This window comes from Taudactylus pleione, unplaced genomic scaffold (genome assembly GCF_031769625.1).
Source record: "Taudactylus pleione unplaced genomic scaffold, aTauple2 ptg000399l, whole genome shotgun sequence".
Taxonomy (NCBI): Eukaryota; Metazoa; Chordata; class Amphibia; order Anura; family Myobatrachidae; genus Taudactylus; species Taudactylus pleione.
In genome coordinates, this window is record NW_028284801.1 from 1,473,212 (window position 1) to 1,491,298 (window position 18,087).

The window sequence follows — 18,087 nt, forward strand, 5'->3', positions numbered from 1 at the left end:
TACGTAACACTAATAGCGACTACAACACTTTAACGTAGTGATTTTCTTGAAAATACACCTCTATTTGATCACAGAATATAGGCATGCTGCATATCATTTTAATCTGCAGAAGCAGATTGTTCTAATAAGATGCATTTTAGGGTAAAAAGATGCATTAAAATATGCACAATGCTACCAAGTCACACAGCACTCCTATGACCTTAGACTCAAAACATTTCTCTCAACATCCTATCACTTGACATTTCTGCTATCCTGTAGACATTGTATTGTACACATAACAGGGGGCAAGTTTCACATAATGAGAGATCATGTTTAGTTCAATACTTTTAAAATACACTACTTTGTACTTCCCTTCTCCATTCCTCTCTTTGTATGGCCACCCAAGTGCCTAAACCACCTCCCCCCACCATCACACAATTACTATTCATCTGCATTGAGCTCATTATATGGCTCACCAACACTCCACCTTCTTTTGCTTCTATTCAATGCTGCCGCATGCTGAGCCTGCTATTGACACTGTACACATTGTCTGCTTTAATTACATACTTCACATCACATACACAACAGGTGAAGCTCTCTAGATGGACCGACTGTGTAGGCTAGTGGGTATGGTCTGTGCTTAGTAACTTGAGTGTTGGGGTTCGAATCATGGAAGGGGAGTTTTTTTTCCTTTTCTTTTTAATCTTTAATATTAGATTAAAAATAAATCACTTGGTGGTGTGTGTCAATTCTGTTATGGCATGGTGTGACTCTGTAGTTCGAGCATTTTTATGCATTTTTTTACCTTCAAATGCATCTGAATCATACAGCAAATCAATTTGATAGCACAAACAGCTTTTGCTGATGAAAACAATATGCAGCATGGCTATAATCTGTGAGCCAGTTCAAGTGTTTCAGCATGTTTTATGTTACATAACACTAATAGTGACTATAACACTTTAACGTAGTGATTTTCTTGAAAATACACCTGTACTGGATCACAGAACATTGGCATGCTGCATATCATTTTAATCTGCAGAAGCAGATTGTTCTAATAAGATGCATTTTAGGGTAAAAAGATGCATTAAAAAATGCACAATGCTACCAAGTCACACAGCACTCCTATGACCTTAGACTCAAAACATTTCTCTCAACATCCTATCACTTGACATTTCTGCTATACTGTAGACATTGTATTGTACACATAACAGGGGGCAAGTTTCACATAATGAGAGATCATGTTAGGTTCAATACTTTTAAAATACACTACTTTGTTCTTGCCTTCTCCATTCCTCTCTTTGTATGGCCACCCAAGTTCCTAAACCACCTCCCCCCACCATCACACAATTACTATTCATCTGCATTGAGCTCATTATATGGCTCACCAACACCCCACCTTCTTTTGCTTCTATTCAATGCTGCCGCATGCTGAGCCTGCTATTGACACTGTACACATTGTCTGCTTTAATTGCATACTTCACATCACATACACAAAAGGTGAAGCTCTCCACATGAACATACAGTGTAGGCTATTGGGTATGGTCTGTGCTTTGTATCTTGAGGGTTGGGGTTCGAATCATGGAAGGAGAGTTTTTTTCCCTTTTCTTTTTAATCTTTATTATTAGATTAAAAATAAATCACTTGGTGGTGTGTGTCAATTCTGTTATGGCATGGTGTGACTTAGTAGCGCGAGCATTTTTATGCATCTTTTTACCTTCAAATGCATCTGAATCATACAGCAAATCAATTTGATAGCACAAGCAGCTTTTGCTGATGAAAACAATATACAGCATGCCTATAATCTGTGAGCAAGTTAAGGTGTTTCTGCATGTTTTATGTTACGTAACACTAATAGCGACTATAACATTTTAACATAGTGATTTTCTAGGAAATACACCTGTACTGGATCACAGAATATAGGCATGTTGCATATCATTTTAATCTGCAGAAGCAGATTGTTCTAATAAGATGCATTTTAGGGTAAAAAGATGCATCAAAATATGCACAATGCTACCAAGTCACACAGCACTCCTATGACCTTAGACTCAAAACATTTCTCTCAACATCCTATCACTTGACATTTCTGCTATACAGTAGACATTGTATTGTACACATAACAGGGGGCAAGTTTCACATAATGAGAGATCATGTTAGGTTCAATACTTTTAAAATACACTACTTTGTTCTTACCTTCTCCATTCCTCTTTTTGTATGGCCACCCAAGTGCCTAAACCACCTTCCCCCACCATCACACAATTACTATTCATCTGCATTGAGCTCATTATATGGCTCACCAACACCCCACCTTCTTTTGCTTCTATTCAATGCTGCCGCATGCTGAGCCTGCTATTGCCACTGTACACATTGTCTGCTTGAATTACATACTTCACATCACATGCACAACATGTGAAGCTCTCCACACGGACAGACTGTATAGGCTAATGGGTATGGTCTGTGCTTTGTACCTTGAGGGTTGGGGTTCAAATCATGGAAGGGGAGTTTTTTTCCCTTTTCTTTTTAATCTTTAATATTAGATTAAAAATAAATCACTTGGTGGTGTGTGTCAATTCTGTTATGGCATGGTGTGACTCTGTAGTGCGAGCATTTTTATGCATTTTTTTACCTTCAAATGCATCTGAATCATACAGCAAATCAATTTGATAGCACAAGCAGCTTTTGCTGATGAAAACAATATGCAGCATGCCTATAATCTGTGAGCCAGTTCAAGTGTTTCAGCATGTTTTATGTTACGTAATACTAATAGCGACAATAACACTTTAACGTAGTGATTTTCTTGAAAATACACCTGTACTGGATCACAGAACATAGGCATGCTGCATATCATTTTAATCTGCAGAAGCAGATTGTTCTAATAAGATGCATTTTAGGGTAAAAAGATGCATTAAAATATTCACAATGCTACCAAGTCACACAGCACTCCTATGACCTTAGACTCAAAACATTTCTCTCAACATCCTATCACTTGACATTTCTGCTATACAGTAGACATTTTATTGTACACATAACAGTGGGCAAGTTTCACATAATGAGAGGTCAAGTTAGGTTCAATACTTTTAAAATACACTACTTTGTTCTTACCTTCTCCATTCCTCTCTTTGTATGGCCACCCAAGTTCCTAAACCACCTCCCCCCACCATCACACAATTACTATTCATCTGCATTGAGCTCATTATATGGCTCACCAACACCCCACCTTCTTTTGCTTCTATTCAATGCTGCCGCATGCTGAGCCTGCTATTGACACTGTACACATTGTCTGCTTTAATTGCATACTTCACATCACATACACAAAAGGTGAAGCTCTCCACATGAACATACAGTGTAGGCTATTGGGTATGGTCTGTGCTTTGTATCTTGAGGGTTGGGGTTCGAATCATGGAAGGAGAGTTTTTTTCCCTTTTCTTTTTAATCTTTATTATTAGATTAAAAATAAATCACTTGGTGGTGTGTGTCAATTCTGTTATGGCATGGTGTGACTTAGTAGCGCGAGCATTTTTATGCATCTTTTTACCTTCAAATGCATCTGAATCATACAGCAAATCAATTTGATAGCACAAGCAGCTTTTGCTGATGAAAACAATATACAGCATGCCTATAATCTGTGAGCAAGTTAAGGTGTTTCTGCATGTTTTATGTTACGTAACACTAATAGCGACTATAACATTTTAACGTAGTGATTTTCTAGGAAATACACCTGTACTGGATCACAGAATATAGGCATGTTGCATATCATTTTAATCTGCAGAAGCAGATTGTTCTAATAAGATGCATTTTAGGGTAAAAAGATGCATCAAAATATGCACAATGCTACCAAGTCACACAGCACTCCTATGACCTTAGACTCAAAACATTTCTCTCAACATCCTATCACTTGACATTTCTGCTACACAGTAGACATTGTATTGTACACATAACAGGGGGCAAGTTTCACATAATGAGAGATCATGTTAGGTTCAATACTTTTAAAATACACTACTTTGTTCTTACCTTCTCCATTCCTCTTTTTGTATGGCCAGCCAAGTGCCTAAACCACCTTCCCCCACCATCACACAATTACTATTCATCTGCATTGAGCTCATTATATGGCTCACCAACACCCCACCTTCTTTTGCTTCTATTAAATGCTGCCGCATACCGAGCCTGCTATTGACACTGTACACATTGTCTGCTTGAATTACATATTTCACATCACATGCACAACATGTGAAGCTCTCCACATGGACAGACTGTGTAGGCTAGTGGGTATGGTCTGTACTTTGTACCTTGAGGGTTGTGGTTTGAATCATGGAAGGGGAGTTTTTTTTCCTTTTCTTTTTAATCTTTATTATTAGATTAAAAATAAATCACTTGGTGGTGTGTGTCAATTCTGTTATGGCATGGTGTGACTCGGTAGTGCAAGCATTTTTATGCATCTTTTTACCTTCAAATGCATCTGAATCATACAGCAAATCAATTTGATAGCACAAACTGCTTTTGCTGATGAAAACAATATGCAGCATGCCTATAATCTATGAGCCAGTTCAAGTGTTTCAGCATGTTTTATGTTACGTAACACTAATAGCGACTATAACACTTAAATGTAGTGATTTTCTTGGAAATACACCTGTACTGGATCACAGAACATAGGCATGCTGCATATCATTTTAATCTGCAGAAGCAGATTGTTCTAATAAGATGCATTTTAGTGTTAAAAGATGCATTAAAATATGCACGATGCTACCAAGTCACACAGCACTCCTATGACCTTAGACTCAAAACATTTATCTCAACATCCTATCACTTGACATTTCTGCTATACAGTAGACATTGTATTGTACACATAACAGGGGGCAAGTTTCACATAATGAGAGATCATGTTAGTTTCAATACTTTTAAAATACACTACTTTGTTCTTCCATTCTCCATTCCTCTCTTTGTATGGCCACCCAAGTGCCTAAACCACCTCCCCCCACCATCACACAATTACTATTCATCTGCATTGAGCTCATTATATGGCTCACCAACACCCCACCTTCTTTTGCTTCTATTCAATGCTGCCGCATGCTGAGCCTGCTATTGCCACTGTACACATTGTCTGCTTGAATTACATACTTCACATCACATGCACAACATGTGAAGCTCTCCACACGGACAGACTGTGTAGGCTAATGGGTATGGTCTGTGCTTTGTACCTTGAGGGTTGGGGTTCAAATCATGGAAGGGGAGTTTTTTTCACTTTTCTTTTTAATCTTTATTATTAGATTCAAAATAAATCACTTGGTGGTGTGTGTCAATTCTGTTATGGCATGGTGTGACTCGGTAGCGCGAGCATTTTTATGCATCTTTTTACCTTCCAATGCATCTGAATCATACAGCAAATCAATTTGATAGCAAAACAAGCTTTTGCTGATGAAAACAATATGCAGCATGCCTATAATCTGTGAGCCAGTTCAAGTGTTTCAGCATGTTTTATGTTACGTAACACTAATAGCGACTACAACACTTTAACGTAGTGATTTTCTTGAAAATACACCTCTATTTGATCACAGAATATAGGCATGCTGCATATCATTTTAATCTGCAGAAGCAGATTGTTCTAATAAGATGCATTTTAGGGTAAAAAGATGCATTAAAATATGCACAATGCTACCAAGTCACACAGCACTCCTATGACCTTAGACTCAAAACATTTCTCTCAACATCCTATCACTTGACATTTCTGCTATCCTGTAGACATTGTATTGTACACATAACAGGGGGCAAGTTTCACATAATGAGAGATCATGTTTAGTTCAATACTTTTAAAATACACTACTTTGTACTTCCCTTCTCCATTCCTCTCTTTGTATGGCCACCCAAGTGCCTAAACCACCTCCCCCCACCATCACACAATTACTATTCATCTGCATTGAGCTCATTATATGGCTCACCAACACTCCACCTTCTTTTGCTTCTATTCAATGCTGCCGCATGCTGAGCCTGCTATTGACACTGTACACATTGTCTGCTTTAATTACATACTTCACATCACATACACAACAGGTGAAGCTCTCTAGATGGACCGACTGTGTAGGCTAGTGGGTATGGTCTGTGCTTAGTAACTTGAGTGTTGGGGTTCGAATCATGGAAGGGGAGTTTTTTTTCCTTTTCTTTTTAATCTTTAATATTAGATTAAAAATAAATCACTTGGTGGTGTGTGTCAATTCTGTTATGGCATGGTGTGACTCTGTAGTTCGAGCATTTTTATGCATTTTTTACCTTCAAATGCATCTGAATCATACAGCAAATCAATTTGATAGCACAAACAGCTTTTGCTGATGAAAACAATATGCAGCATGGCTATAATCTGTGAGCCAGTTCAAGTGTTTCAGCATGTTTTATGTTACATAACACTAATAGTGACTATAACACTTTAACGTAGTGATTTTCTTGAAAATACACCTGTACTGGATCACAGAACATAGGCATGCTGCATATCATTTTAATCTGCAGAAGCAGATTGTTCTAATAAGATGCATTTTAGGGTAAAAAGATGCATTAAAATATGCACAATGCTACCAAGTCACACAGCACTCCTATGACCTTAGACTCAAAACATTTCTCTCAACATCCTATCACTTGACATTTCTACTATACAGTAGACATTGTATTGAACACATAACAGGGGGCAAGTTTCACATAATGAGAGATCATGTTAGGTTCAATACTTTTAAAATACACTACTTTGTACTTACCTTCTCCATTCCTCTCTTTGTATGGCCACCCAAGTGCCTAAACCACCTTCCCCCACCATCACACAATTACTATTCATCTGCATTGAGCTCATTATATGGCTCACCAACACCACACCTTCTTTTGCTTCTATTCAATGCTGCCGCATGCCGAGCCTGCTATTGACACTGTACACATTGTCTGCTTGAATTACATACTTCACATCACATGCACAACATGTGAAGCTCTCCACTTGGACAGACTGTGTAGGCTAGTGGGTATGGTCTGTACTTTGTACCTTGAGGGTGGTGGTTCGAATCATGGAAGGGGAGTTTTTTTTCCTTTTCTTTTTAATCTTTATTATTAGATTAAAAATAAATCACTTGGTGGTGTGTGTCAATTCTGTTATGGCATGGTGTGACTCAGTAGCGCGAGCATTTTTATGCATCTTTTTACCTTCAAATGCATCTGAATCATACAGCAAATCAATTTGATAGCACAAGCAGCTTTTGTTGATGAAAACAATATGCAGCATGCCTATAATCTGGGAGCCAGTTCAGGTGTTTCTACATGTTTTATGTTACGTAACACTAATAGCGACTATAACACTTTAACGTAGTGTTTTTCTTGGAAATACACCTGTACTGGATCACAAAATATAGGCATGCTGCATATAATTTTAATCTGCAGAAGCAGATTGTTCTAATAAGATGCATTTTAGGGTAAAAAGATGCATCAAAATATGCACAATGCTACCAAGTCACACAGCACTCCTATGACCTTAGACTCAAAACATTTCTCTCAACATCCTATCACTTGACATTTCTGCTATACAGTAGACATTGTATTGTACACATAACAGGGGGCAAGTTTCACATAATGAGAGATCATGTTAGGTTCAATACTTTTAAAATACACTACTTTGTACTTCCCTTCTCCATTCCTCTCTTTGTATGGCCACCCAAGTGCCTAAACCACCTCCCCCCACCATCACACAATTACTATTCATCTGCATTGAGCTCATTAAATGGCTCAACAACACCCCACCTTCTTTTGCTTCTATTCAATGCTGCCACATGCTGAGCCTGCTATTGCCACTGTACACATTGTCTGCTTGAATTACATACTTCACATCACATGCACAACAGGTGAAGCTCTCCACACGGACAGACTGTGTAGGCTAATGGGTATGGTCTGTGCTTTGTATCTTGAGGGTTGGGGTTTGAATCATGGAAGGGGATTCTTTTTCCCTTTCCTTTTTAATCTTTATTATTAGATTAAAAAAAAATCACTTGGTGGTGTGTGTCAATTCTGTTATGGCATGGTGTGACTCAGTAGTGCGAGCATTTTTATGCATTTTTTTACCTTCAAATGCATCTGAATCATACAGCAAATCAATTTGATAGCACAAGCAGCTTTAGCTGATGAAAAAATTTGCAGCATGCCTATAATCTGTGAGCCAGTTCAAGTGTTTCAGCATGTTTTATGTTACGTAACACTAATAGCGACTATAACACTTTAACATAGTGATTTTCTTGAAAATACACCTGTACTGGATCACAGAACATAGGCATGCTGCATATCATTTTAATCTGCAGAAGCAGATTGTTCTAATAAGATGCATTTTAGGGTAAAAAGATGCATTAAAATATGCACAATGCTACCAAGTCACACAGCACTCCTATGACCTTAGACTCAAAACATTTCTCTCAACATCCTATCACTTGACATTTCTGCTATACAGTAGACATTGTATTGTACACATAACAGGGGGCAAGTTTCACATAATGAGAGATCATGTTAGTTTCAATACTTTTAAAATACACTACTTTGTTCTTCCATTCTCCATTCCTCTCTTTGTATGGCCACCCAAGTGCCTAAACCACCTCCCCCCACCATCACACAATTACTATTCATCTGCATTGAGCTCATTATATGGCTCACCAACACCCCACCTTCTTTTGCTTCTATTCAATGCTGCCGCATGCTGAGCCTGCTATTGCCACTGTACACATTGTCTGCTTGAATTACATACTTCACATCACATGCACAACATGTGAAGCTCTCCACACGGACAGACTGTGTAGGCTAATGGGTATGGTCTGTGCTTTGTACCTTGAGGGTTGGGGTTCAAATCATGGAAGGGGAGTTTTTTTCACTTTTCTTTTTAATCTTTATTATTAGATTCAAAATAAATCACTTGGTGGTGTGTGTCAATTCTGTTATGGCATGGTGTGACTCGGTAGCGCGAGCATTTTTATGCATCTTTTTACCTTCCAATGCATCTGAATCATACAGCAAATCAATTTGATAGCAAAACAAGCTTTTGCTGATGAAAACAATATGCAGCATGCCTATAATCTGTGAGCCAGTTCAAGTGTTTCAGCATGTTTTATGTTACGTAACACTAATAGCGACTACAACACTTTAACGTAGTGATTTTCTTGAAAATACACCTCTATTTGATCACAGAATATAGGCATGCTGCATATCATTTTAATCTGCAGAAGCAGATTGTTCTAATAAGATGCATTTTAGGGTAAAAAGATGCATTAAAATATGCACAATGCTACCAAGTCACACAGCACTCCTATGACCTTAGACTCAAAACATTTCTCTCAACATCCTATCACTTGACATTTCTGCTATCCTGTAGACATTGTATTGTACACATAACAGGGGGCAAGTTTCACATAATGAGAGATCATGTTTAGTTCAATACTTTTAAAATACACTACTTTGTACTTCCCTTCTCCATTCCTCTCTTTGTATGGCCACCCAAGTGCCTAAACCACCTCCCCCCACCATCACACAATTACTATTCATCTGCATTGAGCTCATTATATGGCTCACCAACACTCCACCTTATTTTGCTTCTATTCAATGCTGCCGCATGCTGAGCCTGCTATTGACACTGTACACATTGTCTGCTTTAATTACATACTTCACATCACATACACAACAGGTGAAGCTCTCTAGATGGACCGACTGTGTAGGCTAGTGGGTATGGTCTGTGCTTAGTAACTTGAGTGTTGGGGTTCGAATCATGGAAGGGGAGTTTTTTTTCCTTTTCTTTTTAATCTTTAATATTAGATTAAAAATAAATCACTTGGTGGTGTGTGTCAATTCTGTTATGGCATGGTGTGACTCTGTAGTTCGAGCATTTTTATGCATTTTTTACCTTCAAATGCATCTGAATCATACAGCAAATCAATTTGATAGCACAAACAGCTTTTGCTGATGAAAACAATATGCAGCATGGCTATAATCTGTGAGCCAGTTCAAGTGTTTCAGCATGTTTTATGTTACATAACACTAATAGTGACTATAACACTTTAACGTAGTGATTTTCTTGAAAATACACCTGTACTGGATCACAGAACATAGGCATGCTGCATATCATTTTAATCTGCAGAAGCAGATTGTTCTAATAAGATGCATTTTAGGGTAAAAAGATGCATTAAAATATGCACAATGCTACCAAGTCACACAGCACTCCTATGACCTTAGACTCAAAACATTTCTCTCAACATCCTATCACTTGACATTTCTACTATACAGTAGACATTGTATTGAACACATAACAGGGGGCAAGTTTCACATAATGAGAGATCATGTTAGGTTCAATACTTTTAAAATACACTACTTTGTACTTACCTTCTCCATTCCTCTCTTTGTATGGCCACCCAAGTGCCTAAACCACCTTCCCCCACCATCACACAATTACTATTCATCTGCATTGAGCTCATTATATGGCTCACCAACACCACACCTTCTTTTGCTTCTATTCAATGCTGCCGCATGCCGAGCCTGCTATTGACACTGTACACATTGTCTGCTTGAATTACATACTTCACATCACATGCACAACATGTGAAGCTCTCCACTTGGACAGACTGTGTAGGCTAGTGGGTATGGTCTGTACTTTGTACCTTGAGGGTGGTGGTTCGAATCATGGAAGGGGAGTTTTTTTTCCTTTTCTTTTTAATCTTTATTATTAGATTAAAAATAAATCACTTGGTGGTGTGTGTCAATTCTGTTATGGCATGGTGTGACTCAGTAGCGCGAGCATTTTTATGCATCTTTTTACCTTCAAATGCATCTGAATCATACAGCAAATCAATTTGATAGCACAAGCAGCTTTTGTTGATGAAAACAATATGCAGCATGCCTATAATCTGGGAGCCAGTTCAGGTGTTTCTACATGTTTTATGTTACGTAACACTAATAGCGACTATAACACTTTAACGTAGTGTTTTTCTTGGAAATACACCTGTACTGGATCACAGAATATAGGCATGCTGCATATAATTTTAATCTGCAGAAGCAGATTGTTCTAATAAGATGCATTTTAGGGTAAAAAGATGCATCAAAATATGCACAATGCTACCAAGTCACACAGCACTCCTATGACCTTAGACTCAAAACATTTCTCTCAACATCCTATCACTTGACATTTCTGCTATACAGTAGACATTGTATTGTACACATAACAGGGGGCAAGTTTCACATAATGAGAGATCATGTTAGGTTCAATACTTTTAAAATACACTACTTTGTACTTCCCTTCTCCATTCCTCTCTTTGTATGGCCACCCAAGTGCCTAAACCACCTCCCCCCACCATCACACAATTACTATTCATCTGCATTGAGCTCATTAAATGGCTCAACAACACCCCACCTTCTTTTGCTTCTATTCAATGCTGCCACATGCTGAGCCTGCTATTGCCACTGTACACATTGTCTGCTTGAATTACATACTTCACATCACATGCACAACAGGTGAAGCTCTCCACACGGACAGACTGTGTAGGCTAATGGGTATGGTCTGTGCTTTGTATCTTGAGGGTTGGGGTTTGAATCATGGAAGGGGATTCTTTTTCCCTTTCCTTTTTAATTTTTATTATTAGATTAAAAAAAAATCACTTGGTGGTGTGTGTCAATTCTGTTATGGCATGGTGTGACTCAGTAGTGCGAGCATTTTTATGCATTTTTTTACCTTCAAATGCATCTGAATCATACAGCAAATCAATTTGATAGCACAAGCAGCTTTAGCTGATGAAAACAATTTGCAGCATGCCTATAATCTGTGAGCCAGTTCAAGTGTTTCAGCATGTTTTATGTTACGTAACACTAATAGCGACTATAACACTTTAACATAGTGATTTTCTTGAAAATACACCTGTACTGGATCACAGAACATAGGCATGCTGCATATCATTTTAATCTGCAGAAGCAGATTGTTCTAATAAGATGCATTTTAGGGTAAAAAGATGCATTAAAATATGCACAATGCTACCAAGTCACACAGCACTCCTATGACCTTAGACTCAAAACATTTCTCTCAACATCCTATCACTTGACATTTCTGCTATACAGTAGACATTGTATTGTACACATAACAGGGGGCAAGTTTCACATAATGAGAGATCATGTTAGGTTCAATACTTTTAAAATACACTACTTTGTACTTCCCTTCTCCATTCCTCTCTTTGCATGGCCACCCAAGTGAGTAAACCACCTCCCCCCACCATCACACAATTACTATTCATCTGCATTGAGCTCATTATATGGCTCACCAACACCCCACCTTCTTTTGCTTCTATTCAATGCTGCCGCATGCTGAGCCTGCTATTGACACTGTACACATTGTCTGCTTGAATTACATACTTCACATCACATGCACTACATGTGAAGCTCTCCACACGGACAGACTGTGTAGGCTAGTGGGTATGGTCTGTACTTTGTACCTTGAGGGTTGGGGTTCGAATCATGGAAAGGGAGTTTTTTTTCCTTTTCTTTTTAATCTTTATTATTAGATTAAAAATAAATCACTTGGTGGTGTGTGTCAATTCTGTTTTGGCATGGTGTGACTCGGTAGCGCGAGAATTTTTATGCACCTTTTTACCTTCAAATGCATCTGAATCATACAGCAAGTCAATTTGATAGTACAAGCAGCTTTTGCTGATGAAAACAATATGCAGCATGCCTATAATCTGTGAGCCAGTTCAAGTGTTTCAGCATGTTTTATGTTACCTAACACTAATAGCGACTCTAACACTTTAACGTAGTGATTTTCTTGAAAATACACCTGTACTGGATCACAGAACATAGGCATGCTGCTTATCATTTTAATCTGCAGAAGCAGATTGTTCTAATAAGATGCATTTTAGGGTAAAAAGATGCATTAAAATATGCACAATGCTACCAAGTCACACAGCACTCCTATGACCTTAGACTCAAAACATTTCTCTCAACATCCTATCACTTGACATTTCTGCTATCCAGTAGACATTGTATTGTACACATAACAGGGGGCAAGTTTCACATAATGAGAGATCATGTTTAGTTCAATACTTTTAAAATACACTACTTTGTACTTCCCTTCTCCATTCCTCTCTTTGTATGGCCACCCAAGTGCTTAAACCACCTCCCCCCACCATCACACAATTACTATTCATCTGCATTGAGCTCATTATTTGGCTCACCAACACTCCACCTTCTATTGCTTCTATTCAATGCTGCCGCAGGCTGAGCCTGCTATTGACACTGTACACATTGTCTGCTTTAATTGCATACTTCACATCACATACACAACAGGTGAAGCTCTCCACACAGACAGACTGTGTAGGCTAGTGGGTATGGTCTGTACTTTGTACCTTGAGGGTTGGGGTTTGAATCATGGAAGGGGAGTTTTTTTTCCTTTTCTTTTTAATCTTTATTATTAGATTAAAAATAAATCACTTGGTAGTGTGTGTCAATTCTGTTTTGGCATGGTGTGACTCGGTAGTTCGAGCATTTTTATGCACCTTTTTACCTTCAAATGCATCTGAATCATACAGCAAGTCAATTTGATAGTACAAGCAGCTTTTGCTGATGAAAACAATATGCAGCATGCCTATAATCTGTGAGCCAGTTCAAGTGTTTCAGCATGTTTAAGGTTACGTAACACTAATAGCGACTATAACACTTTAACATAGTGATTTTCTTGAAAATACACCTGTACTGGATCACAGAACATAGGCATGCTGCATATCATTTTAATCTGCAGAAGCAGATTGTTCTAATAAGATGCATTTTAGGGTAAAAAGATGCATTAAAATATGCACAATGCTACCAAGTCACACAGCACTCCTATGACCTTAGACTCAAAACATTTCTCTCAACATCCTATCACTTGACATTTCTGCTATACAGTAGACATTGTATTGTACACATAACAGGGGGCAAGTTTCACATAATGAGAGATCATGTTAGGTTCAATACTTTTAAAATACACTACTTTGTACTTCCCTTCTCCATTCCTCTCTTTGCATGGCCACCCAAGTGAGTAAACCACCTCCCCCCACCATCACACAATTACTATTCATCTGCATTGAGCTCATTATATGGCTCACCAACACCCCACCTTCTTTTGCTTCTATTCAATGCTGCCGCATGCTGAGCCTGCTATTGACACTGTACACATTGTCTGCTTGAATTACATACTTCACATCACATGCACTACATGTGAAGCTCTCCACACGGACAGACTGTGTAGGCTAGTGGGTATGGTCTGTACTTTGTACCTTGAGGGTTGGGGTTCGAATCATGGAAAGGGAGTTTTTTTTCCTTTTCTTTTTAATCTTTATTATTAGATTAAAAATAAATCACTTGGTGGTGTGTGTCAATTCTGTTTTGGCATGGTGTGACTCGGTAGCGCGAGAATTTTTATGCACCTTTTTACCTTCAAATGCATCTGAATCATACAGCAAGTCAATTTGATAGTACAAGCAGCTTTTGCTGATGAAAACAATATGCAGCATGCCTATAATCTGTGAGCCAGTTCAAGTGTTTCAGCATGTTTTATTTTACATAACACTAATAGCGACTCTAACACTTTAACGTAGTGATTTTCTTGAAAATACACCTGTACTGGATCACAGAACATAGGCATGCTGCTTATCATTTTAATCTGCAGAAGCAGATTGTTCTAATAAGATGCATTTTAGGGTAAAAAGATGCATTAAAATATGCACAATGCTACCAAGTCACACAGCACTCCTATGACCTTAGACTCAAAACATTTCTCTCAACATCCTATCACTTGACATTTCTGCTATCCAGTAGACATTGTATTGTACACATAACAGGGGGCAAGTTTCACATAATGAGAGATCATGTTTAGTTCAATACTTTTAAAATACACTACTTTGTACTTCCCTTCTCCATTCCTCTCTTTGTATGGCCACCCAAGTGCTTAAACCACCTCCCCCCACCATCACACAATTACTATTCATCTGCATTGAGCTCATTATATGGCTCACCAACACTCCACCTTATTTTGCTTCTATTCAATGCTGCCGCATGCTGAGCCTGCTATTGACACTGTACACATTGTCTGCTTGAATTACATACTTCACATCACATGCACAACAGGTGAAGCTCTCCATACGGACATACTGTGTAGGCTAATGGGTATGGTCTGTACTTTGTACCTTGAGGGTTGGGGTTCGAATCATGGAAGGGGAGTTTTTTTTCCTTTTCTTTTTAATCTTTATTATTAGATTAAAAATAAATCACTTGGTGGTGTGTGTCAATTCTGTTTTGGCATGGTGTGACTCGGTAGCGCGAGCATTTTTATGCACCTTTTTACCTTCAAATGCATCTGAATCATACAGCAAGTCAATTTGATAGAACAAGCAGCTTTTGCTGATGAAAACAATATGCAGCATGCCTATAATCTGTGAGCCAGTTCAAGTGTTTCAGCATGCTTTATGTTACGTAACACTAATAGCGACTATAACACTTTAACGTAGTGATTTTCTTGAAAATACACCTGTACTGGATCACAGAACATAGGCATGCTGCATATCATTTTAATCTGCAGAAGCAGATTGTTCTAATAAGATGCATTTTAGGGTAAAAAGATGCATTAAAATATGCACAATGCTACCAAGTCACACAGCACTCCTATGACCTTAGACTCAAAACATTTCTCTCAACATCCTATCACTTGACATTTCAGCTATACAGTAGACATTGTATTATACACATAACAGGGGGCAAGTTTCACATAATGAGAGGTCATGTTAGGTTCAATACTTTTAAAATACACTACTTTGTACTTACCTTCTCCATTCCTCTCTTTGTATGGCCACCCAAGTTCCTAAACCAACTCCCCCCACAATCACACAATTACTATTCATCTGCATTGAGCTCATTATTTGGCTCACCAACACTCCACCTTCTATTGCTTCTATTCAATGCTGCCGCAGGCTGAGCCTGCTATTGACACTGTACACATTGTCTGCTTTAATTGCATACTTCACATCACATACACATCAGGTGAAGCACTCCACACGGACAGACTGTGTAGGCTAGTGGGTATGGTCTGTACTTTGTACCTTGAGGGTTGGGGTTCGAATCATGGAAGGGGAGTTTTTTTCCCTTTTCTTTTTAATCTTTATTATTAGATTAAAAATAAATCACTTGGTGGTGTGTGTCAATTCTGTTTTGGCATGGTGTGACTCGGTAGCACGAGCATTTTTATGCACCTTTTTACCTTCAAATGCATCTGAATCATACAGCAAGTCAATTTGATAGTACAAGCAGCTTTTGCTGATGAAAACAATATGCAGCATGCCTATATTCTGTGAGCCAGTTCTAGTGTTTCAGCATGTTTTATGTTAAGTAACACTAATAGCGACTATAACACTTTAACATAGTGATTTTCTTGAAAATACACCTGTACTGGATCACAGAACATAGGCATGCTGCATATCATTTTAATCTGCAGAAGCAGATTGTTCTAATAAGATGCATTTTAGGGTAAAAAGATGCATTAAAATATGCATAATGCTACCAAGTCACACAGCACTCCTATGACCTTAGACTCAAAACATTTCTCTCAACATCCTATCACTTGACATTTCTGCTATACAGTAGACATTGTATTGTACACATAACAGGGGGCAAGTTTCACATAATGAGAGATCATGTTAGGTTCAATACTTTTAAAATACACTACTTTGTACTTCCCTTCTCCATTCCTCTCTTTGCATGGCCACCCAAGTGAGTAAACCACCTCCCCCCACCATCACACAATTACTATTCATCTGCATTGAGCTCATTATATGGCTCACCAACACCCCACCTTCTTTTGCTTCTATTCAATGCTGCCGCATGCTGAGCCTGCTATTGACACTGTACACATTGTCTGCTTGAATTACATACTTCACATCACATGCACTACATGTGAAGCTCTCCACACGGACAGACTGTGTAGGCTAGTGGGTATGGTCTGTACTTTGTACCTTGAGGGTTGGGGTTCGAATCATGGAAAGGGAGTTTTTTTTCCTTTTCTTTTTAATCTTTATTATTAGATTAAAAATAAATCACTTGGTGGTGTGTGTCAATTCTGTTTTGGCATGGTGTGACTCGGTAGCGCGAGAATTTTTATGCACCTTTTTACCTTCAAATGCATCTGAATCATACAGCAAGTCAATTTGATAGTACAAGCAGCTTTTGCGGATGAAAACAATATGCAGCATGCCTATAATCTGTGAGCCAGTTCAAGTGTTTCAGCATGTTTTATTTTACATAACACTAATAGCGACTCTAACACTTTAACGTAGTGATTTTCTTGAAAATACACCTGTACTGGATCACAGAACATAGGCATGCTGCTTATCATTTTAATCTGCAGAAGCAGATTGTTCTAATAAGATGCATTTTAGGGTAAAAAGATGCATTAAAATATGCACAATGCTACCAAGTCACACAGCACTCCTATGACCTTAGACTCAAAACATTTCTCTCAACATCCTATCACTTGACATTTCTGCTATCCAGTAGACATTGTATTGTACACATAACAGGGGGCAAGTTTCACATAATGAGAGATCATGTTTAGTTCAATACTTTTAAAATACACTACTTTGTACTTCCCTTCTCCATTCCTCTCTTTGTATGGCCACCCAAGTGCTTAAACCACCTCCCCCCACCATCACACAATTACTATTCATCTGCATTGAGCTCATTATATGGCTCACCAACACTCCACCTTATTTTGCTTCTATTCAATGCTGCCGCATGCTGAGCCTGCTATTGACACTGTACACATTGTCTGCTTGAATTACATACTTCACATCACATGCACAACAGGTGAAGCTCTCCATACGGACATACTGTGTAGGCTAATGGGTATGGTCTGTACTTTGTACCTTGAGGGTTGGGGTTCGAATCATGGAAGGGGAGTTTTTTTTCCTTTTCTTTTTAATCTTTATTATTAGATTAAAAATAAATCACTTGGTGGTGTGTGTCAATTCTGTTTTGGCATGGTGTGACTCGGTAGCGCGAGCATTTTTATGCACCTTTTTACCTTCAAATGCATCTGAATCATACAGCAAGTCAATT